Raw genomic sequence first — 25,279 nt, forward strand, 5'->3', positions numbered from 1 at the left:
GAGAAAGCTGCAACAAGAAAAATATTTATAAGAGACTGAGGACAGTAATACTGTAGAGTGCGAATTTTGACATTAACCTTAACGAAATATGTATTGCGTTTTCCAACACAGATTAAACATAAGACGAATTATATCGATGTGCCGTAGTGATGAGCAGGCTAAGGAACTTTAAAAACTTTTTTGCAGTTGATAACACTTCTCGAACGCATGCACTAAAATTTTATTCAGACAGCATTTACTTCATGCAATCTATTTTTATTGAAAGACAATGCCATTTGATAAGACGGCGTGAGACAGAGGGGCTACACGATGGCTATGATATAGACCACCAAAATAAGCAGGAATCACGCGTGCAAGCAAACATCAAAGTGAAAACAGGAAACAAAAGTACTTCTGATAGAGTTTAAGCACTTTTTTTGAAATTCACAGCATCGATGAGCTCTATTTCTTAGTAATTCGATGAAGTCGATTACACGAAATGCATCTTCTTTTTCTTTTTAAATGAGAGCAGTGAGAAAAGAACACTCTCTTCTTTAAGCGTACTTCTATCATCGGATATCTAAACCATCTTCCTGTTCACGACAAAAGCGGGCCAAGACGAGCCGTAGAGCTGGGAGTGGGGGGGGGGAGGGTGAGGCTCTTCAAAAGGCGTCGCGCGACATTGTAGACGCTCGGTTTCGATCGGGCACGGGGCGCCAACCACCTCCCGGGGGACGCGAACCACCTGTTTGACGCGCCGCTCGCACAGACAAGCGGTTCGATGGAGTTCAGAGAGAGAGAGAGAGAGAGAGAGAGGGAAGGCCGCGAAGGTTGCGGTCGGCGTTCAATCTCTCACGCGCCGCCCCCCTTCGAGTTTCCATTTCGATTTCGCCCTCCCCCACCCCCCTTCCTCTCCTCTCCCCAGCCGACGTCGTCAAGTCGCTCTGTCGGATTGTCGCATTCCTCATCTCCATGCTCCACTCCTTCGATCTCGCGCTCTCTCGTGGGAGGGGATACTTTTTCGTTCTAAGTGTCGCCGCAGCTGGAAAACATCTCGGTGGCAGCTACCGACATTCGTTCCTCTTTTGCCCTGACGGGCCCCACCACTTTCTCTTCCCCCCCCCCCCCCCCTTTTATTTCGTTCTCCTTGGCCGCAGAGTTCGGATGACGTTTGGCAGAGGCGCTGTTTAGCGGATTCTGCGCCGGAGACGATGTAGCGAGCGTTGTCTTCTCCTAATCCACTAAACAAACGAGTAGGCGCAAGTATTTCATTTCATTTATTATACCCTCACGACCACAAAGGTAACTCGTCCTGGAAAAGTTATCACGCCTCTAGTCCGTTCGAATTCATTGCGCTACAGAACCCTCGAAACGGCGTCGATGTGACTCTTAAGAATAAAAATAAAAACAGTAATTATAGCGAAAAAAAAACAAACACGAAAGTCAAAGACATGAACTCCATGGTGTAAGCCGTGCCTCCCTTTTTATAACTAGCGATTTGCTTCGTCCCGGTCCGTTGTCAAACATCTGGCATGAAATCGATTTGCTCTTGGCGCAATCCATCGATGGATTGCACGGAACAGAAAGGCGCCTGGAGAAAGGAGTCAAACGATCAAATAAATTGTCAGACGGAAATTCACTTACTGGGCAGGCGCCTGTCAACTGCGTCGGAAACACCGGCTAAGGACGACGTCCCCGAAAATATGTACCCATCTACAGAGCCTCGCCTCGCAAACGTCCCTCGGTACAGGCGTGTGCCTAACCGCCTCCTCCTGCAGCGGCAGGAGAAAACCTCCGACAGCGCGTTCCGGCGCAGAACAAATGCATGTCGGTAACCGAGCAGCCAGCGAAGAAGGAAGCATCCGAAATTCGTGTTGGCCTCGCGACGCCGAGCTAGCAGAACTGCGGCTCTAAAGACAATCCGTAAAAGGACGAGACAAGGCGGAGGACGAAGCCGTGCTGCTTCTGCTGCTCTCTAAGACAGAGAGTTAACTTTCTCTGCAAGAGCTGAGCGGGAGGGACCACCCGTGACGGCATATCGTCAACAATCCGCTGTCGTTCCTGCGCGCCATCTTTCCTTTTTCGAAGCCTCCCGCCCCCCGCGCCGTCGCCTCCGTCTTGCCTACAGCCATTGACGCATATATGCACCGAAAGCCTCCTCCTCCCCGAGAATCTTGCGGGCTCTGCGCGCAAGACAAAACCCGAAAACGAAACAAAAGGAGAAAGCTGAGGAAGCGCCGTAGCCGTAGCTGGTAGCGCGTAGTCTGGAAGGCGAGTCCGGCTTGACGGAGGGCGCAATCCAAACATTTGTCAGAAACCGAGAGGTCGCGAAATCTGCGATGCAACCGTAAAAGCATGGATAGACAAAAAAAAAGGAAATAAAAAAAAAGCAAGTCTGAAGGATAAAGAACCAGCCTGACAGGACAGGGGAGGGCAACCGGCGGTTCGACGGCTGGTGGGGGGGTCGACGCAGTGTTCGCGTACTTACGCAAGAGGGCGCTGGGGGCACTTCTCTTTCGGCCCGTTTCTCATCAATTTGAGAGAAGCCAGACTAAACTGTTTGTCTCCGCGAGCGGGCGTCTTCTCGATGTATACCACCTTCGTCTCCGCCCGTGTCTCCCAAAACCGCAACGTGCGGCATTCGGCATGGACCTCGTTCCGAAAACGAGCCCCCTCGACGTTCCCTAACCACGCGGTCGCATCGACATCGCATCCCCCCAAAAGTCTTTCGATTCTCTCTCTCTCTCTCTCGCTTGTCTGCTTACATCTTAAGGGAAACAGAAGAAACATCGGAGCAGACGAAGAGCGTCAGCTGGCAGGCTTCGGCCGGCCGGCCATACGGATCGCTATGGATTCGGCTCGTTCTTCTCTTTTTTCGTTTTTGCTGTAGCCGTTGCTTTAGGCGTAAGCGGGAGGCAACACCACGGCACAGGCGCGCTGTACGCAGCTTGCCGATTCCAGTAAACGTCCGTTCCGCTCCGTTGGCGGACAAGCTATGTCGGTCTCGTTTGCCGCGTTCTCTCTCTCCCTCTCCCCTTTGTCTGTCCTTCTGAAAGATATATCGCACATCGCTTCTCATTTCCTCTCAGTCGCCGCTCGTTCATTGTTTCAGGCTTCTCCTTCGCTCGTTCATGCCTCTTTTTCTCTTTTTTTGCATCGGTTCCATCGGCTACATACGCTCGACGTCAGATACGACGCTGGTTTCGCGAAGTTTACAAGACCGGCTCGCGGCTACAAGCGTGAAACAGGACAGAACAGACGTATGGACCGACGGACGCTTTCTGCTTCTTTTGTCTTTTTTTCTTCATTTCCTGGCTTGTCCCGCTCTCCTCAGCTGTTTGTAACTGGCTGTCTCCGGGCGATAGGTTACCGCTGTTTGTTTTCCTGCCCCTGGTACAGCGCATAAAGATCCCCGTCCCTCCGACCCACTCTCCGCTATATACCCGATAGGCGAGCGCTGGCTGGCCCGTGGGCGGCCAAGTCTGCGGAACGGACCCTCTTGCCTGAAGACCTCGCACTGTGTTTACATCTTTCCTCCACCGTGAATTCACGAAGACAAATGTGTCTTTGTTAATAAGATCTGTGCTCCCGATGACGAGGCGTTTAAGGAGTGGTGCGCATCGAAAAGAAAACCTTCGTATTCCAGCGTCTTCTTGACGAATACATAACACATCCCACCCCCATGGCCGAACGTCCTCCCTGATCATTCGTTTCATTTAGATTTTAAATCATGCTAAAACAGAAAAACTAATTCCACTCAGTAGCAAATACGTACGGTTTTCACGGCCTGTTGCAGGCAACCTTGACGACCGTTGAGAAACGAAGTACATACTTTCGGAATAGGTGCTCTGGCACTGACTCCGGGACCGCATACAGCTTAAGCAACGCTGACATGCAAGGACAGAAAAGACGAAGTACACACAAGACAACGTGCTTGTCTGTCCGCGTCGCTTAAGCTGTGTGGTCCCAGCCGAAAAAAAAAAAAAAACGGGACGAAGGTCGTAAATGTCAAACGCATTAGTGCGAGCGTCAGCCGCTAGAATTCGCAACGTCTGCGAACGTTGAGCACTTGTAAGGTTGAGGGCAGACTCACGTCCCAGTGCAACATGGTAAATGTTTATCCTTATGCGCTTCTTTGTTCTCAAAACGTCATGCCCACTTACAGACATTATGATTAATAGCCGGCAGTCCGCATAAATAAGCAGTAGATAACGTTCCCCTAGCGCTGCCGAGAGCTTATCGTCGGAGGGGTCCCCCGCTCAGATGCGAACGAACGTCGATAAAACTCCGACGTATAGCGAAAACTTCTGGGCGCCACTTCAGCACGCGTGAAGGGCTGGGGTAACTCTTTCACCATCTCGCTCCTTTAACTGTGCCCCCTCCCTTGAAAGCCTTTTTATATATTATTTTATTTTTCCCCATTTTGCTTCGCATTCGGTCTAAATGTGCCGCTTATCGGTGGTCGATGATATCACGGAGTAAAATACAAAACTGTAGTGTGATCGGCCTTTCGCATGTATCCACGAGGCGAGCGGCACGTTTCAGTCAGAGCGAGCATTTTTTTTTTTGTCACTGTGCACGTCGTAACAACGTATACACTGCATTCTTCCACTGCTGCTTCCGTAGCCTGCGTTCGAGGCGACCTTTATCTGTTTGTTCCTCGCGGTATAGAACTCGATTTTCGGCATTGATGCATACACGCGACCTGCCGCAAACGAAACGTCGTAACCTAACACTGGCTGCGAGTAGACGCTGCCTCCTATGCATTCAAAACGGCCTACGAATCCGCAGTCAACGTACGGTGACCAGAAAAAAAAGCGCGAAATCACAGAGTTTAGCAACCCCGGCAAAACAAGATAAAGAGAAAAAAATTGAAAAAGAAACAAAAGAATTCGAGGCGGTGCTTTCGACGGCTGCAAACTTCGCGTCCTATCAGGACTCGTCGTCGCTTTCGACAGGTTACTTGCACGCGAATAAAACGAGAACCGACGTCTTCTGATCGTGCAGCGGTGTCATTGGACATCCAATGAGGAGGCGAGGACGAATCTAAAGAACACGCAAACGAGTGTACATATATATATCGTGGAAACGAGTCCCCGAGATCGGTTCGACAAACGACGGCGACACGGGATGCAATGAAGGCGGGAGGGGGGCGCGGAAGAAAAAAAAGGAAAAAAAATAAAGAAACGTCGCAGACGGGCATAAAACGTGAAGATATGGGCGCTGCGCCAGCCGATATGCGGGCCCAACCAGTTTTCAAGAAACAGATGCTGCCACCGCCGCGCGCGCGACTTCTTAATGCCTTTGCCAGCGGCTGCTGCTGCTGCTGCTGCTGATACGGGACACGTAGATCGACGAACGTGATGATGGAAACAAGCAGAAAGACGGGAGTAAGACGAAGGTTGGGGTCACGTATAGAGAAAAAAAAAGTTGTAGAAGCCCAGGTGTTGTGAGTGTGCGTGTGTGTCTCTCTCTCTGCGTCGCAATCGAAACAATCAAAACGACCAATCAAAAGGGATTATGCGGCGAGGGAAAGCGCGGATTGCCGGCAGAGTTGCTTCTGACTTACCCTCGCCCCACCCAACTCCGGTGTACTCAAGAAAGGATAGTATCAGAGCGTCGACTGGGGGACAGGCGACAGGGTAAGGTAATAAAAATAGAGTCGCAAGAGTGGGAGTAAGAGAGAAGAGGCAAGAGGCGGACAAAGCCTGTTCTTCTTCTTCCTCCTCCTCCTCCATTGCGCGCACTTCGCTCTTTATGTTACTCGTTCGTGTATCAACGTTATGCCCGACAGGCCGAGCCGTGTCGAGGCTGGCCAATCACGTAGAGGCGGCCCAGCCGCGAGCAACCAATCAAAAGGAGAGTTTTATAACAGACGCGCCAAGAACGAGAGAGAGCGGCAGATTGAAGGAGGGCTGCGGTCTCTCGTTTGTCTTTTTTGTTGACTTTATTCCATTTCCCGTTGTGTCTTAACTCGTTGTAAGCGTTTGAGCTGTCCTCCATTCCTTCATTATACAGTTTGTGATCTTGGTTGTCTGTTCCGCGTTGCTGTATTGAAAGAAATTGCAAGAAAGGGCTGGCGATGTTTGCAGGTGACCGCATAGCTCCCCTCCACACACCCGTCTTTATACTTCCAAACTTTTGCACTTACTGTTGCTACAGTCCTTACAAACCAGCAGGTGGCGCCGGGCGCGTAGATGGCCTGACATTCTTGTGCTGACGACGTGACGCTAAATCGCGAATATATATATATATATTTTTTTCCCCTGCCCCGACTTCGATGAGCGTCTGCGTCAACATTTACTTGATCCCATTTAAGTAGGAACTCAACAAAATCCTACTCTTCTGTTCAGATGCGTCGAACTTTCTTTAAATTTGCGTACGATCGTGTTTCCACGCAGGACGTTAATAACCGATGTAGATTTTGCGTGAGGTTGAAAAAAAAGCTATTCGCAGGTCAGAATCTTGAGCCTTCGAGAAATTTGAGAACGCCTACTGGATGAGAAAAAAAAAACTGAAATTTGCAGACATTAATGAAGTCAAACATTAGAAACACAATTAGGAAAAGTTCTGAAAGAATGAGTTGGCCCGTGCAGTCATTCTGCCACACGATGTGGAAATTCCTTGGTTCGAATAAATTATCTGCATGCAGGCACCAGTTAGGCTGCGCATATACTAGAGTGCATATGGACGTAGCTTTGTAACGCAAATGCATCGACATTCCCATTGCCGATTCCCAACTTGAGTTCATAAAAATGCTAGTTTAGATCGCAGTGTATTGAGAAGCTCTAACGATTATTGCTGGAAATACGCGAAAGGAAAGAAAAGATACGATGGTTTATTTCAACTTTTAGCTTGTACCATCGCGAAACACTGGCCTAAGTGAAACTAGAAATGGTTAATCAAAAACATAAACATTTTTTTAGTAATATTTTATTGCGCTGACGAAGACAACGCTTACAGTGATCGCGGTTCTCGAACAAATGCACCACCGCCACTGGGAGTCTAACAAAAAAATATTGCATTCCCGGTTGAAGAAATAAACACCTTTTTTTAAACATTTCTTGACGCTGCGCTTAGTTTAGGATGTCTTCCTTCTCACTTTATGCGAAAACATTGTTTTTCTTGATCCCACGTGATGGGCACACAAGCACTCACTACGCAATTTTTCTGCTAACTTTCTTTCATTTCTTGTACATGGCGCGCTACGCTTTCTTTTTTTCCCTTTTGAGTAATGTTATTTTATTGCATCGCAGGTGCACAGCGCCAGCCACAATACACAACATACATACCCTTTGCGCATACACGAGCTCCCCACTTTTTGTATATTTCCTATTTATTATATTTTATATACCACGGCATTACGTCTCGAGTTCGTGTCCCATCTTTTCTTCGTTTGGTTGTCTTCCCTTAGACCCATGTACATAGTTTCTTACCCCACTCCCTGTTCCTCCTCGTTTATTCGGACACTTCTTTTCTTGCGAGATACCTTAGAAATGTCTGTACGCTAGACGTGCCCTTCTGTATTCAAGTTCAGTTTCGTAATCGCCAGCTGTCGACCGATACCCTCGGTGCAGCCAAGTCGTAAACTATTTACCACAACCGCCATGCCCCATTCGAGTACGCGAAATATGGAAGGACACGTGCGAAGAATGTACGAGTGTCAAATCGTAGAATTCTTTTCTTCTCACACTTCGATCGGCGGAGTAACTCTTCCTTTACTATACCCATTTTCATCCATAGTGTTCCTTACAACAACGTCCGGTGTGTTTACGGCAGTAGCCGCTTTTTCTTGGCCCCCCCTTCCAATTTGTTCCTCAGTTTAGGATTCCACATCGTTCTGGCATGTTTTGTGTTACGGTCTGTAGGCACGTCATCTAGTCTTCACCTACCAAAAGAGCAGCGTAACTGTATGAAGCTATACCCGCATACTTCCGCTCACTCGTAGGCTTTAAGTAAAGAACACAGTGCCCGCTGTATACAGGCTACAACGCTTCGCTTCCAAGCTGCCCATGATGGGCACCGTCTGCAAGTGCGTGCGATAGGCTAGGCCAAGCGCGGACACCTCGTCTCAGGCTTATTGATCTGGGAACGGGCTTATCGTACAAGGCGAATCGAAATGCGAGAAGCGCATGTCTTAAGTAGCGGGTGACCCGTGGATGTTTCCCGTCATGCTGATTGCGAAAACACTCCTTGCTTTTCTTTATTTTTTTTATTTTTCATAGCCATGCAAGGCCGCTGCCGACACATGCCGATGACCTTGTTATGCGTCCAATGCTTGGAAGTTTGTCACGTCTTTTTTTTTACACCGCGCCGTGTCAAACGCATCGAGCCTGGAGCGACCGCATGTCTTTGTTTGCAGAAAACGCTACCCGCATTTTATGTTAGTTTCCGAGTGCTTATACTGAGAGGATCTACGATAGCGTGTACAGAGAAAGATTTCTTTTTTTTTAATATAGGATCGTATTGTCTGCCTAACTACATATTAGCCGGAGTGGAACGATGTCCCTGTGAAGTTTACTTTGATACTGTTCGCGCTGTATCAGTGATTATAGTGTTTGTGTTATGTACAAGTTCGTCTTCATATGAGCACTCTGCCCTGAACATTTTTCTTGCGCTTTGCGTGCATGTGTTCAATCTTGACGTCTTGTTCTTTTTTTTCCCCCACTTTTTCCCCCCTTGTGTTTATTTGTTTGTTGTGTCGTAAACCTGTCCTCCTTTGACAGCTCTGGATGTTATTATAGGAAGCACGCGAAAGCGAAAAAGAAATCTTGAATGCGTGCCTGCATTTTTTTTGTTGTTGTCTCTTTAGTTCCATGCGTATGTCTGTGCGTATGCTTGTACTGTGACTTACTGTTTTATTTCGCGACTTCAAAAACCGGACGGTGCAACGTTAACGGTTTTTGGCTACAGTGTTTTTCCTAAGTTGCTTGTTTCTACTGTGACAGAATCAAAAGAAAGGACCAACCAACGCGCTATACACCCTTCTTATGAATATTATTATTATTATTATATTATTATTGTCTGTCTGAGATCATATGTAGTATTTTCACGAATCCCAGTGCACTCTTTCCCCCCATATTTCTTCTTTTCTTTTTTTTTCTGCGATATTTTTTTTTCGCGTCCTTTTCTCCGAAGTGAGGAAGGACGCCGAAACCCACAGAGAGTGTTATATACATATTATACATATTTTTATAAATAAAATCGTCACGCCGAAGGAAAAAAAAAGGAGAAGAAAATCATTGAACCACAAAAAAAAATTGTCTCGGTGTCTTTTATTTACTTGCTTCTAACGGCAGTTTACGGATGGGCGAACAGGAGCGGTGCTACGTGTTACAAACATCTCCATTATAGAAAGTGGAGTGCTATATGAAGCGCTCCAAAGCGCTCCGCCGAATATTCGCGCAGTTGTTTGATTGGTGTATTTGCCTTTTGCTTTTCAAATTCCGTTGCTTCTCTTCACACTGAAGCGCTATTGGTTATCTAGTACTGCTTTTCGATGTTCCTCGATTCAAGGTTTCTTAAGGAGCTTTTAGGGCATTCTGCAAATAAATGAACTGCAAAACAAGCACGGGCATTGACGCCTACACCACAGCGCACAATTGCGAAGGTGCTTTCGGGGGGATATAAAAGCTATCCAGTTCACCCAATAGAACGCACCCTAAGATAGAGTGCAAGTGCTCCTGTTCGCCCTACAGAAAACGCCTAAGACCAGCCATGGAGTGACCTGGTACCTTTGGTTCTTTATTTCCTTTTTTTCTTAAATATAGTTGTTTCGCTCTCCCGTTAAGTTTTGCATGTTGCCGGCGAGATTGCATACGAGTTACCTTGTCCACCGCTGTCCGTTAAGGCGAGCAAAAAAAAAAAGGTGGTGAAATGCTCTTGCCTGACACGCGACCACTGAGCTTCTGGATGCACGAACTCTCTCAGTCTGCCTGCGAAAAAAAAAAAGAACAGCGTGACCTGGATGGTATATGTCATGCATCTTGGCTCGCAGCATGCTACTTGTCGCCCCAGTCGCGGTTTCAGCTCCGCTACGACAACCCACCCGGACGAAGGCTTCACCGACGTCGGGACGTCGACTCTGACGTCGGCAAGAACCACCGTCGCCGTGTGGGGCACTCGGATCTTTAGAGCGAACCTGGCAACGTGACTCAGCTTAACCGATGTTAAACGCGTGGAACCAAAAAGGATAACATAGTTACCAGTTCGGTGTGGCCAAGTACATATTTTCTTTCGCTGGGACGGAGGCCGGAGAATTACGTCATCCGCTGCACAGCTGGCATAGGGCAGGCGCCTGCGTTTCGAATTAAAACGTAAGAAATGGCACGAAATTCGCACGCTTCAAAGTGGTGAGGGTGTCACTGAAGTCAGAATCAGAATTCAGAAGTCAGAATCAAAATCAGAAGTTGGGTCAAATTACAAGTATTTAGGGTGCAGGAGGAGGTCCCATAGGCAAAGACGAGCGACTAATGAAGTTTTCTGTCACGAATGAAACATCGGGAAGGTCCAAGCTTAGAAAACGTGCGCTTTAAGGACAGCGGAGTCTTCTCTCAAGAAGTCATACTTCGGAAGAAGAGTGAACAGTTGAACCGAAAAAACAACAACAACAAAGGATTAAAGGAGACGGAGAAGGACGTCGCTGTACTAACAAGTCTTAATCCTTTGTTTTAGTAGTTTTTCGGTTCAGCTGCTCGTACTTGTCTTACCTTTGAACAAACTAGCTGAGTTAAATACTATTGTACTACTACAAAGACTAGCCTGTTATCTTTTTTTGTTCAGGTAATGGCCGTCAGGACGCTGGCTAATTGAATAATTGCGCCTAGTCTCACAGAAAAGGTAATATATTATTGATGCAATATAGATCTTTTACTGCTGCTGGTTTAGAGGTTAGCCCTAATGCTTCAAGGCTGATGGACAATTAAGTTCCCGGCGAGTTTAGCTCATCATTGAGCGCGAGACCTAAAAAACAAAAATAAGAAGACGTTAAATTAAGAAGATGCGAACAATATCATTGTCTTAAACAATGCTACAACGTCTAGCGTAAGCCACTTCACATACTACTGGCCTAATAATGCCAGTGGAAAACATGCAGCTTTCGATGACGGAAGAGCGAAAGCACAATCTGTAGCTCGAGTCGTCAAAAGCAAAGGCGACACGATGAGATGCGAGACAACTACGCTACGAAACGACGGTGGAACTCAGCACGCAAACGGGATTCGAACCCCCGGCTGTCGGCAGGGTCTCGGGCGGGACGGGAGTCGAACCCAGAGGACCAAAATATTACACCGCAGACTCTCGTCCTGGTAAGCCGCCCGCCCGGCTCGAACGTCGCGATATACTCGTTACGAGGTAAACGAGACTGTGGCTTGAACATACACGCTTAATCGTCGCACGATAGTAAAACCTATTCATCGCTGGAAGCTTCGAAGTGTTATGTACTTCCAGTTTAAAATGCAGCACGGAGAAAAAAGGTAAGTCAGTGTTCAATTCGCCGACCATTCAAAAAGATTGCTGCTCGGTGGTATACAGAGGTAAAATAACGGTGCCTCTTTTGCTTCTCGGTAAGTTTTCTGAAGTAACGAGTGAAACAAAAAAAAGGGAAGCAAAGGCTAACATTTTTATCTCAATTAATGGGCGTTTTCTAAAATTTCAGTGCTCGTTCACACACGGGAAGATCTGAATTATTATTTTGCACAATCACAATTTTGAAATGTGTACGTATGACAACCGAATGAGTTTTAGGCCTAGCGCTACACGTTAGGCCTAGCGCTACATGTTAGGCCTAATGCGTTCACAAATGTTCCGAAACAGCGCATCAGAACAATGATCTGTAGTCAATGTGCCGAAGTAGCACTGACGTTCCAGGGCTGACGCCCATCATGGGCGTAAACAATTGCGAATCCACGAGATTCGACGCCGTTTTGCTCCCCTACGCGCCACTAGGCACCGCAGCGCCGCACTGTGTGGAAACCACCGCAACTTGGAAGCCGTTGTGCGCCGCAACCGTAGCGGTCGCCGGCGAGGCTTATTTACTCAAGTCGTGGCGTCGTCGGCACGTGCTTTTCTTTAGCGCTTCGCAGTCCACACACCGAGAAGAGGAGGTCGGTGATTCCTGCCGACAGGTGTCGTTGCTCGAGCTATACACGAAGCAACGAGGCAGGCTTCACCGTGGCGTGCCTAAGAATAATAAAAAAAACTATTCAAAACCGCTCAACGCGTGTTTTGCTGCCGTTTGCGATTGTTTGCTCAGCAAGTGCGTATACCAGTTTTCGCTTCTCACGAAGGCCAGGAAGCAGACGACATAACGCGCACCGTTCACAGCGTAGAAGCTGCAGCAAGTAGCAGAAGTTCGTGTGTATGGCGCCTGTTCTTCGGTTTGCTTTTCTTTTATTTTCTCTTTTGTGGAGTGAAAGGATACATAGCGCGAGTGATGTGTTTCTTTATTTTTCTCGTTCGCCGAGGCGAACCCTTAACGCGCGCGCGCACGACCCAGAGTACAAGAAAACTGCAGGACGTCGAGAAAAAAAGTAACTTATTTTTGATAAACGTTGAAGGCTCTCAGGAGCGACTACAACATTGCCTTAAACGTTTAGACATGTTTCTTGGTGTGTGCGTGTGTGACTGTGAGAAAGACTTTAAAAAAATATAATGCCGTGCTTGTGCGTGTGAGACCCTTCCTCCGTGCTGTTTTCTTTAGACGTTGTTGTACGAAGAAACAGAGTAAAGCGACTTGACAGGTGGCAGCAGCACTTGCACACGCCAATCCAGAAAGATTTTGCTTACCGCACAGCTCGCTACACTTTCCAGCGAAAAGTCGTCACCGAGCAGAAGACGTACCGCGATTAGAATCTCTCTCTAAAAAAAAAGAATAAGTTTTGACACTGATGAAACACATCAAGTTTCACCTGTGAGCAGGCAAACAAAACTTAGCCTGCTTTAGATTATTTGCCCCCTATAAGACTGTATCGTGACGTCGCCGATTAATACCGGGGGAAAAAAAATGTGTGTCTATAGTCATGAACTGTCCTTACGGGTTGCCTGTCTTGGTGATCTCTCGGCTACAGTCCTTCGCCTCCGCGTGGAGTTAGAAGCCGATGCCCAAATGTGATATACCGTTCTCAAAGTGAAGTTGGGTGCCAAGTCGGTTTTCGAGCTGCTCGCACGTGAAGGATCGAGTCGATGTATCCACGGCAGCCCTCAGTGGACTCTCATCTCTGAGCGCGTGTGCTCTTTTGGATGCATCTGGCTTGCGCATTTCAATAACGGCGGATTCGGCTGGAATGAAATAAGCGTTGACGAACTTTCTTCCGTGTCCTACGTACGCACGTGAGGCTTCACTAAAAACACGCCTGGCTTTAATCTAACGGTCTGGATATGCGCAGACAATGGACTGAACGTAGGTTATCTGTATTTTCCGTAATGACGCGGTCGGGAAGTACCTAATTAGGGGTTTAATCTAGATTGCCCTAAACAAACGTCTATACATTCAACGTATCTTTTGTTTGTTTGAAGAATGAAGCAGACCAAGTATTTCACAAGTAAATGCAGGTATGCAAACAGATCTACTACTTTAGAAGTTAGCATGAATGAACTTAAAGGAAACAAATTGCAACCAGTGCTGGAATACGATTTATGTTTCTCTCTTAGCAGGAATTTGCATAGCGTGTTTGCAAGCTTTGCTTGGGCTACCGTAATCGAGAAAGGTGACATGAAAATCGGGAGTGAAACGAGAAACTTTGATTTTACGGCGACTCAAATAACACAATGAGTCAAAGGGTTTTAACTTCTAACGACGAAAGACTCCTAACTCACGTTATGATTAGCCGAAATTTTCGCGCCGCGCTTTCTTTCAAGTCCTCGCAATGATTGACGTTCTCGCAAATTTCACAAGCTTTCTCGCCGACAATTTCTATACTTCACCGAATAAATCGCAGGGGAACACGCCCTTTAGTTACAGCGAGTCTTCTCGGCAAGATTTCTGGCTGGGCTTTAGTCTCCTTTACTGATGACGAGTTTCAGAAAGCACGCAGCTCCGCAAAGCACAAGTGCAATGCAGGTGTGCACGCAACGCAGGAGTAAGTCAAACGAAATTTGCAAATGCAGCATTCCCGTGGCTACAACACGCTCTGTAATTTGTGTTTGGTTCTGTATCAAGTTATGAAGGTTAAAAAGGAACTAGTGGGCAAGGTTTACTATATTTAAAAAAAAGAGAGGAAATATGATAACGAACGGTAACGTTGATATCTTACTGAAATGTCATTTTCTGCAACTTGAAGCAAAACTACATGATCCCAACATAAAACAAACTTCATGCAATTTTTTTTCGCTATTTACACTGAGCATTATGTGCTCACTCGAGAAGAAGATTACTTTCTGTCGCTTGCGGAAAAACAAAACAAAGAAGAAAACAAAAACAAACAGCATCAGGAAGAATAGACGCGGTATACAAGCGCCAGAAGGCCCTTTCCCTCCCCCCGCCCCACTTTCCAACCAGCCTTACCCAGCGCGCACACACGCACACGCACGCACGCACGCGCGCACACACACACACACACACGCACGCGCACACGCACACACACACACACACACACACACACACACACACACACACACACACACACACACACACACACACACCACCATCTTCGTAGCAAGCTAGCGATTCTTCCCTTAGCTTGCATATTCCAAGCTCACACGCGGCAAAAACGCACCGCTCGCTTCGTCACGTTTTCGCAACTGTTCAAAACGGCCAAGTAAGAGTGAAACAAAAATGACGCCTAAGAGCAGGTAAAACGCGGTAATTATTATGCAAAGAAAAGATAAAAAAACGTAAAATTTAATCACGACGCCAACGTCGGCTCTCTTTCAGTTTTCGGCGTAGCGACTACGTTTTTTTTTTCTTTTTCCGAGACCCTTGTGAACAACCATTCACCGAGTTTCTTCCACTCTCGAGACTTTCAATTCGGAGGAGAAGAGGAGGGCGCCGACTCCCTGCCCCCCCCCCCCCACCTCCACCCGGCTCTCTCCTCCCCAACCGACTGTTCCACTCCTTTTGTTTATTTATTTAACGCCCTCTTTGCAGATGCTAAATGCCTAGTCACGCAGGGCTGACGAAAGACCACCGGAGTGAACGCGAGGACAGAAAGTAAAAATACAGACGCGAAAGAAAGACAAATATACCTTATACACGCGAGTACGGGCCGCACTCACGTAAGAGCGGCACCTTGCTAACTTGGGAGCCCGAACCCTGACAACAACAACAACAACAACAACAAAGTATAAGGTAAGGGCGTCGCCGCACCTGGTCTGCATTTTGATTCTGAGCACGTGGTACTCAGTGTTTTCGGACGTTGCTGTGAAAAGCTTTGAAGAACGAGGCAAAGCTAACGTCACGGATGGCACGAAGGAAGACTGTGTCCACGAGTGCGCTGCCCAACGGACCCCGATCAGCGGCGACAGCGACAGCAGGGAGCAGTAGACTTGAACCAGTTTGCGTGGCCGTTTATGTTCCAACAAATAAAGTCATTGGGAGAATAGTGTTCGCTCTGCATCCCGTGTATTGCGCACAGCCGGAAGAAAAATTAAGCTAAAACGAAATGGCTCGCTCTTACGGAAGGGCCACACCCCGTCAAAACTAGGAAAAAAAAAGAAAAATGAGAAGAAGTGGGGGTCGTTATACGCGAGTGTATACGGCAATCAAAAAGTAAGCGCGCACACCCCTTTCAGGCTGATTCACGACGCCAAGATAGCAGTGGCTGCGGCTGACCTCGAAAAAAAAAGAAGAAAGCAGCAACAAAACTTAATGAATGAATGAACTTCCAGAGGAGAAGACGATGTAAACAGTGAGGCGCTAAGTTCTATCAAAAGCTCGCTCAGCGTCTCGTACGCATCTTAAAAGAGAAAAGAAAAAAAAGGAAAAGGAAGAAATGACAAAACTAAATCCGAAACTTGGGCGGCGAGATAAAAGCGAAATCCCAAGTGGCAAACTTCCTAAACTCCACCTGCGTGCACCGCAGCGGTCTTCTGTAGCGCGCTACAAATTGAAGCTCACGCCCCTAGACGCAACACGTGACCTCCCTCGCTCCCCTCACTCTCTCTCTCCTTCTTTCTCGAGTGCTTTCACCTCCTGTTGATTCATCTTGAACGAAACCTTTCTCGCACACGTTTCAAAACTCGGCTGAATGAGCGAAAGAAAACGAAACCCACGCGTAAGAAACGAGGAAACTAACTTTAAAAAGAAAAGCACCGTTCGTATCGCTAGAGAAGCAGGGTCCGAAAACACTTTACCAAGGCCAAGGGCAGTTCACACTCCTGCACATATTCGTTAAATGGATAGATTTAGCTTAGTGACCAGGGGGAGAAGCTGGAAGCGTATGCACGTGCTTCCTGCTACCCTATTTCATGGTCCGAAAACACTTTACCAAGGCCAAGGTCAGTTCACACTTCTGCACATATTCGTTAGATGGGTAGATTTAGCTTTGTGACCAGGTGAGGAAACTGGAAGCACATGCATGTGCTTCCTGCTACTCTATTTCATGATCACCTAATAAAAGCAGGAAAGAAGCGAGGGACGAACGCAGAAGAGACAACACCGTGTAATCCTGCATGGGTGAAAGTGCTGTGAAGAATTAGAATTACTCGGCAAAAATACCGCTGGACCTGGAAAAAGTAATAATAAACCAATGGATGATGCCCGTGCTTCCGATGCACGCCAAACACCACCACAAATAGCAAGGACTCTCGCCGTAATGATATTTTACCATGAAATGGCCGTCACTACACCGGGATGAACGTTGCTGTAAGGAAGCGTGCTCGGAGCCGGAGGCAAGATCCGCTCAAAGGCTACACCTTTAACAATCGCGCGTGGTCGAGCACTTCTTATTCGGCGTCACCTGAAGCCGTTCCCGTACGACTGCTGTCGTCTGGGCTCTGCAAAACTGTGACAGAAATTTATCTTCAGTTTTAGCACATGACCCTGCGTCCTAACAAGGAACATTCTCTGAGAGCGACGCCATTTTGAAGTGTTCGAAATAAGTTGCGTACTCATGCGAATGTACCTTCCGAATCTCGCCAATGGCAAGATCATAGTACCGAATCATTATCGAAGAGAGAGAGAGAGAGAGAGAGAGAGAGAGAGAGAGAGAGAGAGAGAGAGAGAGAGAGAGAGATGACTTTGCACTTTGTACAGGTGGAGACAAGATGAGAGTGTGGGGAAACGTTACGACGCTAATTTCTTGCTCACTACTACGTGTGCATACACGGAATGATATATGGACGAGGAAATATAAGACACGCGATACATTTCCCAACCGTCCGAAAGAAAGCACTGCGACCAAGTAATCCCGCGTTAATTCGACCTTACTTTTTATTTATTTTTTGTCGCTGTTATCACGCCGCGGCGCCCTTCCAACTCGCACGTAACGAGCTCGGTTACATCGTTAGCAACAATTATCAAACGGCGTGCAGCGACTGCGACTTCGAGAACGATTAATCAAAACAAGAACGAACTTCGCGTACCGCTCATTAGAACTACAGGGGGGTTTAGATCAGTCCACGAAAGGCGAGCCAAAATGTGGGTAATGAGCGCGAACTCAAATTACCCACAGGACACAGAGGCTCAAGAAGAACTCGCAAATAGCCGTCGCGGATTTTTACGAGGCCAACGCTAATGACAACACGCGAAATAGGACCGCCTACGAACAACTGCAACGTGTAGTGCATTTGAAGAACTGTCAAAGAAAGAAAAAAGAAACGCGCTGAAGGGAAAGCGAAGATGCAGGGTGATTACGCTGGAATCAAATAATAATAAGAAGCTAACTTGCCGTTCTTACCTAATGCGGGGACTTTGAGGAATTAGGGCCGAGCGATTCACGGGCTAGCGCGAAAGTTAGCGAACCTAAACATGAGTGAAAATTACACGGCACGGCTTTGGAACATCCCAAAAGCGGCTCCGGCAACAGGGTGCACTGGAATTTTTAGCGAACGCTTCTGTAAGCCTGCGCTCAACTTTACCGACGCCGTAAGAACTTGAGTAAATATACATAAACATAAAATTAACGATAGAGTGCATTAAGTTCTCGGAACGCTACCTCGTTTTCAGAAAAAAAATCTAACATCTCATCTCCTAGCAAAACGTATTAGAATGTGTGGAAAAACAGCATTAACTAGCATGCACCAATCGAGGCAGCTCGTCGGTAATAATTTCATAAACACGTGAACGTTGTTTTTCGTTAATTAGCGCGTAATTAAGTCGATGCAGTGCGAGTCTAGAATTCCAAAAACTTGGCATAGTAATATTTGACCATCCAGCAACGCTTGTTCAACCTAACCAACATCTGGGTACCTGTATAGATCCAGGCATGGTATACTTCTTTTTGTTTCTTTCGTTGACCCTTAGTTTATTTCATTTATTCGTTTCTCATGGGTCCGGAGGCGTCACGTAAGAGTTAGATTAGATATGATAAGAGTAGACACCTTTGCACCAAATGAGCAAAACCTTTTGCAGAACATTTCATCAAAGAAGCGCTGGGCTTGTCAGCGGGGAGCTTTGGAAAGAAGTCACCCGTATCTAGGGAACGCTATCGGCAGTACATCCGGGCTTTCGTTTAGGTTTTGGAGCACATTGAACCACCTCGGGTACCGATATCTAAAGCTCCTCAAGCAGAAGCTTGATGTGGGCGAGTTGGTTTAACATACTTCAAGAAAAACAGCGCTCCCGAAGTAGCCCGACGTTTCACGCCTGTAGCTTTGCCGCACAGCACATATGTGGGGGCCAGAAACAACGCCACGAGTCGCGCGACGACAGTGGTTGACAGTCACGACACGGGGACAAATTTACATCACACGCATCGCGACCGACGCCGCGGCACACTCCCTCAACGCTCGTGCGCGTTCACTCGAGGCAGAAGACAGACGTTCCGAGAAGATCCGGCAAGCAGACGACAAATCGTTTCAACGAGGCCTCAACGGGTGCCCAAGGGCAAAACACGAACTCACAAAGGACGCAAAACGCGGCACTAAACGGCAGTTGCGAGAGGAGCGAATTAAGTTAGGAGGCCAGTGGGCTTCGTTGGGAGGGAGACCTCCGGTTGCCGCTGCTAACAGTGCCGAGAGACAATTGAGGAAACCATCAAATCCGCCATCCTGTTGCCGCCGCCGCACGCCGCCTTCTCCTTACGCTTGACGCGCCGCGAGCTGAGATTGAACAGTGACGCGTCCCGTGGCGGTCTGCCCTCGCGACGACTCGGCCGAGTCGCGAAATCTGGACTGCTCGCCGACGAGATTTGAAATGAGGCAGGGTCCTACGATGAAGGGAACGACACAGTACAACGAAAAACGCGGGGAAAGGGGTGAAACGGGGGAGGGGAGAGAAGGGAAAGCGAAACTATGAGTTCAATAAGGGCATTGCAATATTTAATTGAACACTACGTAACTAGCGCAACTGATATAGAAAGTTAAGTTAAACGGGCAATCGCAATCCGTCACACCACTCGGCAAGAAACGGTTGCGAGATGAGAAAAAAAAGAAAAAGAAAAACGATGAGAGCTCACAAGTATAGAACACTATTGTTTACAAGGTATTTCCTGTTTAGCTAAGTGTCAATTCAACTTGGGAACCAACAGAACATCTGTAATCTGTACTGTCCAAACCTTAAGCCCCACAATTCAACTCCACGTACCAGGAGACGCGTTTTAATCTTCAATCAGAGAGTGAAGTATAGATTAGAACGCTTAATGGTAGCACACGTCACAATTTTAGCAGTTTGCTTTACTCGGGAGTCCGTTGGTACCATCTGGAACAGAATACAGTGAAATCGGAACAATTCAATTCGAGATGGGGTTGATGACTCACATACACCAAAAAGTGTGACGTCAATCAACCTAAGCGAACGACTGGACAAACAAAAAAAGAACAGACAAAAAGCAAAATACAAGCAAGCATAGGACACAACAACTGAACAAATAATAAGACGCGAAAATTGTAAATATTGGCGCTCAGCAGCAGGAAGCGATCGGCGGCCCTCTCTCAACTTGAAAAAAAAAAAGAAAGAAAGACCGTCTTCCCGTCGTTGTCCACGTCCTCGTCGACCAAAAGCTGTCACACGCCCTCGCAATCTTCTCCTTCACACCCCCGCACTGCAGCCATCACACAACAACGCTACGTACATGAATTGCGAAGTCGACCGGGGCTCTCAGACGAGAGAGAGAGAGAGAGAGAGAGAGGCATGAGAGCTGGCACACGCCACGCGACGTACTTAAACACACACACATGAGCAACTTCCCGCGGTGTCCTCGTTGACTCTCGGAGGGGGGGGGGGGGGGGGAGGGGGCAACGAGCGGACGCCGAGTTTGATTCGATGAACTACAAACACAAGGAGAAACGGAAGAGACTCTAGAGAAAGGCAGGCGACGCTAGGCGGACAACAAACGAAGACAAAAAAGTACACTAGAAAAAATAAACAGCACCAGTAACAGCAGCAGGACGAAGAACGACGTCAATGGGGAAGATTCGCCGCGATCGATGGCGCCAACAGGCGAGAACAAACGGCGAGAGAAAACAAACAGCGCCACTCGAGCGCTAGCGGCGGACGCGCGACGCGGCATTGACACGTCGTAAAACAATTCCACTCGACTTGCCTCCCCCCCCCTTTTCACCCTTCACCATTTCCTTCATTGACTCGCCCAACGGCAAGTCTGGTTACGTAGTCTTCTCAGCTCGTTCGATACTTCCCCAATCCCTTTTGTCGCATCCGGCATAGCTGGTGCTCCCACGCTTAACGCTGTTGAAACTCAACGTTGAAGTCGGAGATGTCCAGGCATTGTCAAATAGAACGCATTTAGAGACGAAGGAGGAACGGCGGGCTGACTGTACGGACTAAGCCGAGACCAGTGATTCTCTCCTTTAACATCACTCAGGTCCGAGGTGAATGATTAAGGCCCGTGGGCTGAATTGAATGCTGCCGCTGACGTCGCGTTACGGGAAAGTTACCTAGTGTAGAGAAGGGGACGAGAAAAAGACATTGATAGCGAATTCGTTACGGAAGAAAATGGGAAATCTAGAAGAGACGCGAATGGCATGCGAGAGGGATGGTGATCGAGGCGCTGCGAGAAGGGAAAAGCACAAGGGGCACGGTCAGGTAACGATCTTAGTTCTTACGACGTTATTAAGATAACAAAAAAATATATATCCGCAACCGAATTCCGCAACCTCTTTCCCCGAAAGATCGCGAAAAGAAGGAAAACGCAATTACAAGGGACAACATTCAAGAAGCAAGGCCACGTCGCGATATCAATTCTGCAGGCGTTCCTGAGATGGAACGAAAAATTATATGGATATCCGTTCATTGCCGAGACAGCGATAGTTTCACCCAAACAAACCAAAGGACAGAACACAGTCAGCGCATTTACCGACAGAAGTCGATGGGCAGGAAAGCGCAAAATCGGAGCCCTCAAAGGAGAAAAGATGAGCGAGGGGTGTCCGAACAAGCAGGGCCGGGGAGAACGAGGCAAGTGACAAATGCGTTTTGATGCGACTTCCTCCGGCTGCCACCGGACTTCTTCCCGTCTCCAATCACACTCCATTCCCTCGCTCTTGTGCCGCCTACGCTTTAGTCTCAACGCGGACTTCACTCTCCCGTGCTCGCCCCACCTCCCCACCACCACCCTTTCATATCGCCGCCACCATCCCGGTTTTCTTTGGCTCGCTGCCGTCAGCCGAGCGAGCTGCCACTACCAATCTGTTTCGCGTCCAATCCTTCGGCATCCTTCTTGAGGTTCGACGCGTTGGAAGAGCAGCCGGTCTCTCCGGGATTCAGCGTTGCTCGAACGTTGCCGGACGCGTAGGCCTGGGTGTCGTAAGCGCTCTCGATCGAGTCACTTGGCCCGACGAGCCTTTCTCCGTTAGCTTTCGTTTTGTTTGTTGCTCCAGCAGAGAAACGAGTGCACCGCCTAAAGCACTCGGGCGTCGCGCTTGCGTGCTCGACCCTTCTGTAGCGAAGGGCAGTCGGTTGTAGCTTAAGTCATCGTTGCGTTGCGTCACGGCGCTGCGAAGGCAGACCATTAACACCTATGGCGCCGCCTTCAAATCAATGAATGAATAGAATTTATTGATAGGAAAGACAGAGAAGTCGACCTGAGCTAGTGCGCCCTAGTCTGCTACTCTGCACTGGGGAAGAGGGAAGGGGACTGAAAGTATTGGGATGGATGATGATGATAAGAGAAGTGGCGAGTGCTTATGTACACGAGACAGTTGCCTCGCTAGAGACGCTCGTCGAGCTTGGTGTCCTGCAGGAAGTTCAACAATACTTTTGTTGCACGCATTGAAATTGCAGTGTCAGGCCATGGGCCGAGGATAGCCTTCAAATGACCGAGTGAGAAGCCAATAGACGAATGACACAGACATTTCAAGTCGGGTGCATTTGGTTCCTGTTATACTGCAAGTTGGGCTGGCCTCCCTATAAGAGGGGACGCGAAGAAAAAGCAAAAGTAATTTCTATGGGTTGGTTGGAAAGGGGCATTCCGAAATGTATGATGTATATCAAAAGCCGTTTCGTGGGCTTTAATATCACTGAGCTTAGTCTGCAAAGGAGTCCACACTGACTAACATCGTGTGTACGTCACGTACAAATAATTGCGACCGCGTCGCGGGCTTAGCTCTGCACAAAAATGACAAGGCAACCTCAGTGACACCAGAAGTGACCAACAGGGGTCAACCAAGGCAACAAATTAAAGACATGCCGATGAGACTATCGTTCATATCAAGTTTCAAGCTGGAAGGACAACGTAATAATGTGTCCTTAATTAGGCAAGTGCGTCTTGCTCAACTGGCGGAGAAGGCACCGCAACAGAATAGACGTTGGTACTACAAACGCCTCGCGAATCACTGTCGCGAGCGATAAGTAAGATAATCACGATAAGATAACAATGATAAGGTCTTCAATTAGAAAGGAAGAACCGCGACCTACTCCCACTGGAAAGCGACATATTGTCACACCTGCCAAATAACCACCGTCGCTTTCAACCCGTGACAACTGTGGGCCGCTGCATCCGATTAACGCACACGCATACGCACACGCGCGCACACACAATACCAGACCCCGCTCGGACGGAAAGCTGAAACGTCTCGACCTTGCTACAAAACTCGCATCCTTGCCCGGGCCGTAGGTCCTCCATTCTTTTCTCCGCCTTTCTTCTTTTGCGTGTGTGTGCTTAGGTTTTTTTTTCCTTTTCTTTTTATCCTTCTTTCTTTCTCACCTATTGCGTCCCCTTTCCCTTCCCCCAGAACAGGGTAGCCAACCGGAGATAATCTCTGGTTGACCTCCCTGTCTTTCCTTTGCCTTTCTCTCTCTCTCTCTCTCTCTCTCTCTCTCTCTCTCTCTCTCCGTCTTTCTCATATCGTATTTTTCTACCGTTCGCACGGGGCCAGCGCATTTAGAAAAAAATAAAGGTAAATAAATAAACGCTGGGGTTTGGAAATATAATTGCCACCCGCGCTGCAAGTGCCGTCATCACCGCGGCTCGAATAGCCACACAGCCTCCGGGCGGATCGTGACCGAGCGTCGGCAGCCTTCGGCCGAAAACAATGGCCTCCCTCGCCTCCTATCGAACGCCGAAAGGTCGAACGCTTCCAGGGTGAAACGCATATACTGAGAGAGAGCGGCGCCCTTCCTCGCTCGCTTCGAATAAAAAAACGCGCGCGCGCGCTCGCCCGCCAGATACCGCGGAATCTCGCGCGTAATACGACATGCCGAATAAAAACACTATCGGCCAAATCGGAACTGCGATGTATATCGTGAAGTTATCCGTACGTAATAGGACTAAAAAAAATATAAAAAAACACGATGTAGCACGAGCAAGATGGCGTACACATTTCAAGTTGCGCGCGCTTTGTTACTGTTTCACTGAAACTTTTGACAAAAGCTAGACTAGAGAATGAGCTAGATAACATCATACCTTTTAAAAGATTGGTCATTGCCTTCCTCCACTCGCCGTCACTTTCCCGTGCATTCCTTGTTAACTGCAGCTTTTGGCCTCGTTCGCATTGTTAACTTGGTTATGGATAGCGCGAAACGCTCTACCTTCCTACCCTCTCCGCAACCCCCCCCCCCGTCCCCCCGCCAGCAGCCGCAAAGAAACACAGAGAACACCTAAAAACTGTGGTACACGAGTACTATAGAAAAAAAGCACACTCGACGGGTCGAAATCAAGAACAAAACCTCCCGCTGCTAAATAATTTGGCTAATTGCTTGTTTATGACCTCACGACCCGCAACGCTGCATGAGGACAGGTAGAAGGATCAGCGCTTATTTACGTTTTACCTTTCTTCGTCATCGTCCGATGTATTCTCCAGTACGTACACTATACGCGAGATGTGACGGTACTCCCAACGTCAGCCTCGTCTTCCTCTCGTCGTCTCATTTCGTTGCGTCGCCCGACGTAATAGACGGCTTTCGTAGAGCCATTTTCTGTCCCGTACTGGCACACACAGGGCGTCCTTCGGGCATCGAAATTACTGAGACCCCCATTTTTTTTTTCTCTCCACAACTACATACCCGTACCCTTTCCCGCCATGTCGGCTTCCTTTTATTTCTAACCTTTCCTTCCCATCATCGAGAATCTCCTTCTCTCTCTCACTCTCTTCTCTCACTACTGGGATGCTGCCAGAGAGAGGGCTCGCAATCAAAGCGCTTTTCGAATACTGGGTCCGCGTATATAATCACAAACTCCGCCGCCGTGGGAGCCGACTGACCTTCGATTCGTGATAGGCGGTAAGCCACTAAATGTTTCGCGGCTCTTTGTAATTCCTGCCGGCCGACCGCGGAACCTGTTGTTCGGGCGCTTCCTCTGTTTGGAAACATCAGGGATCGGTTCGCGGAAACGCTTCTAGAGAGTTCGATTAATTGCCGTATCCCACTACGGTTTCCCATAACGGTGCAGCGAAATCGGGCATGAATAATGGTGTACACCAGTGGGACAACTCATTAAGGACACCTGTCTATTGAGGCTACTGCAGCATCGGTAGAAACAAGTAAAGAAGCCTCTTGAAGAGGTTCTAACGATATTATAGGCTAAGCTTCTAGCGGTAAACTACACTTCGTTCACTGGCGAGAATGTCAGTCATGCCGTAAGCGGAGGCTTTGCAAGCCTGAAAAGAAGTATAGGATAAACGAAACACAAGGGCGCCGCCACCTAGCTCCAGTGACGTCATGGCGTCACTAGCTCCTGTGACGTCATGGATTTTGACGGCCACTGTGAGAGACTACTTAATAGTTTAATCAAAACGATGCTTTACATAGCCT

General features: G+C 48.0%; 1 long non-coding RNA gene across 2 annotated transcripts in view; it reads right to left on the bottom strand.

Annotated features, from left to right (window-relative positions):
• Positions 1-9,297: 9,297 nt before the first annotated feature.
• LOC135906536 (uncharacterized) overlaps positions 9,298-25,279 on the bottom strand; it is a 125,589-nt gene continuing 109,607 nt past the window's right edge. For both annotated transcript variants that reach the window (XR_010565759.2, XR_011508565.1), the window contains 2 exons: positions 10,185-10,276; positions 9,298-9,914 (listed from right to left, as the gene is read on the bottom strand). This is a non-coding gene — a long non-coding RNA (uncharacterized lncRNA). The remainder of the gene's footprint in view (positions 9,915-10,184; positions 10,277-25,279) is intronic.

This window comes from Dermacentor albipictus, chromosome 9 (genome assembly GCF_038994185.2).
Source record: "Dermacentor albipictus isolate Rhodes 1998 colony chromosome 9, USDA_Dalb.pri_finalv2, whole genome shotgun sequence".
In the NCBI taxonomy this organism is placed as follows: domain Eukaryota; kingdom Metazoa; phylum Arthropoda; class Arachnida; order Ixodida; family Ixodidae; genus Dermacentor; species Dermacentor albipictus.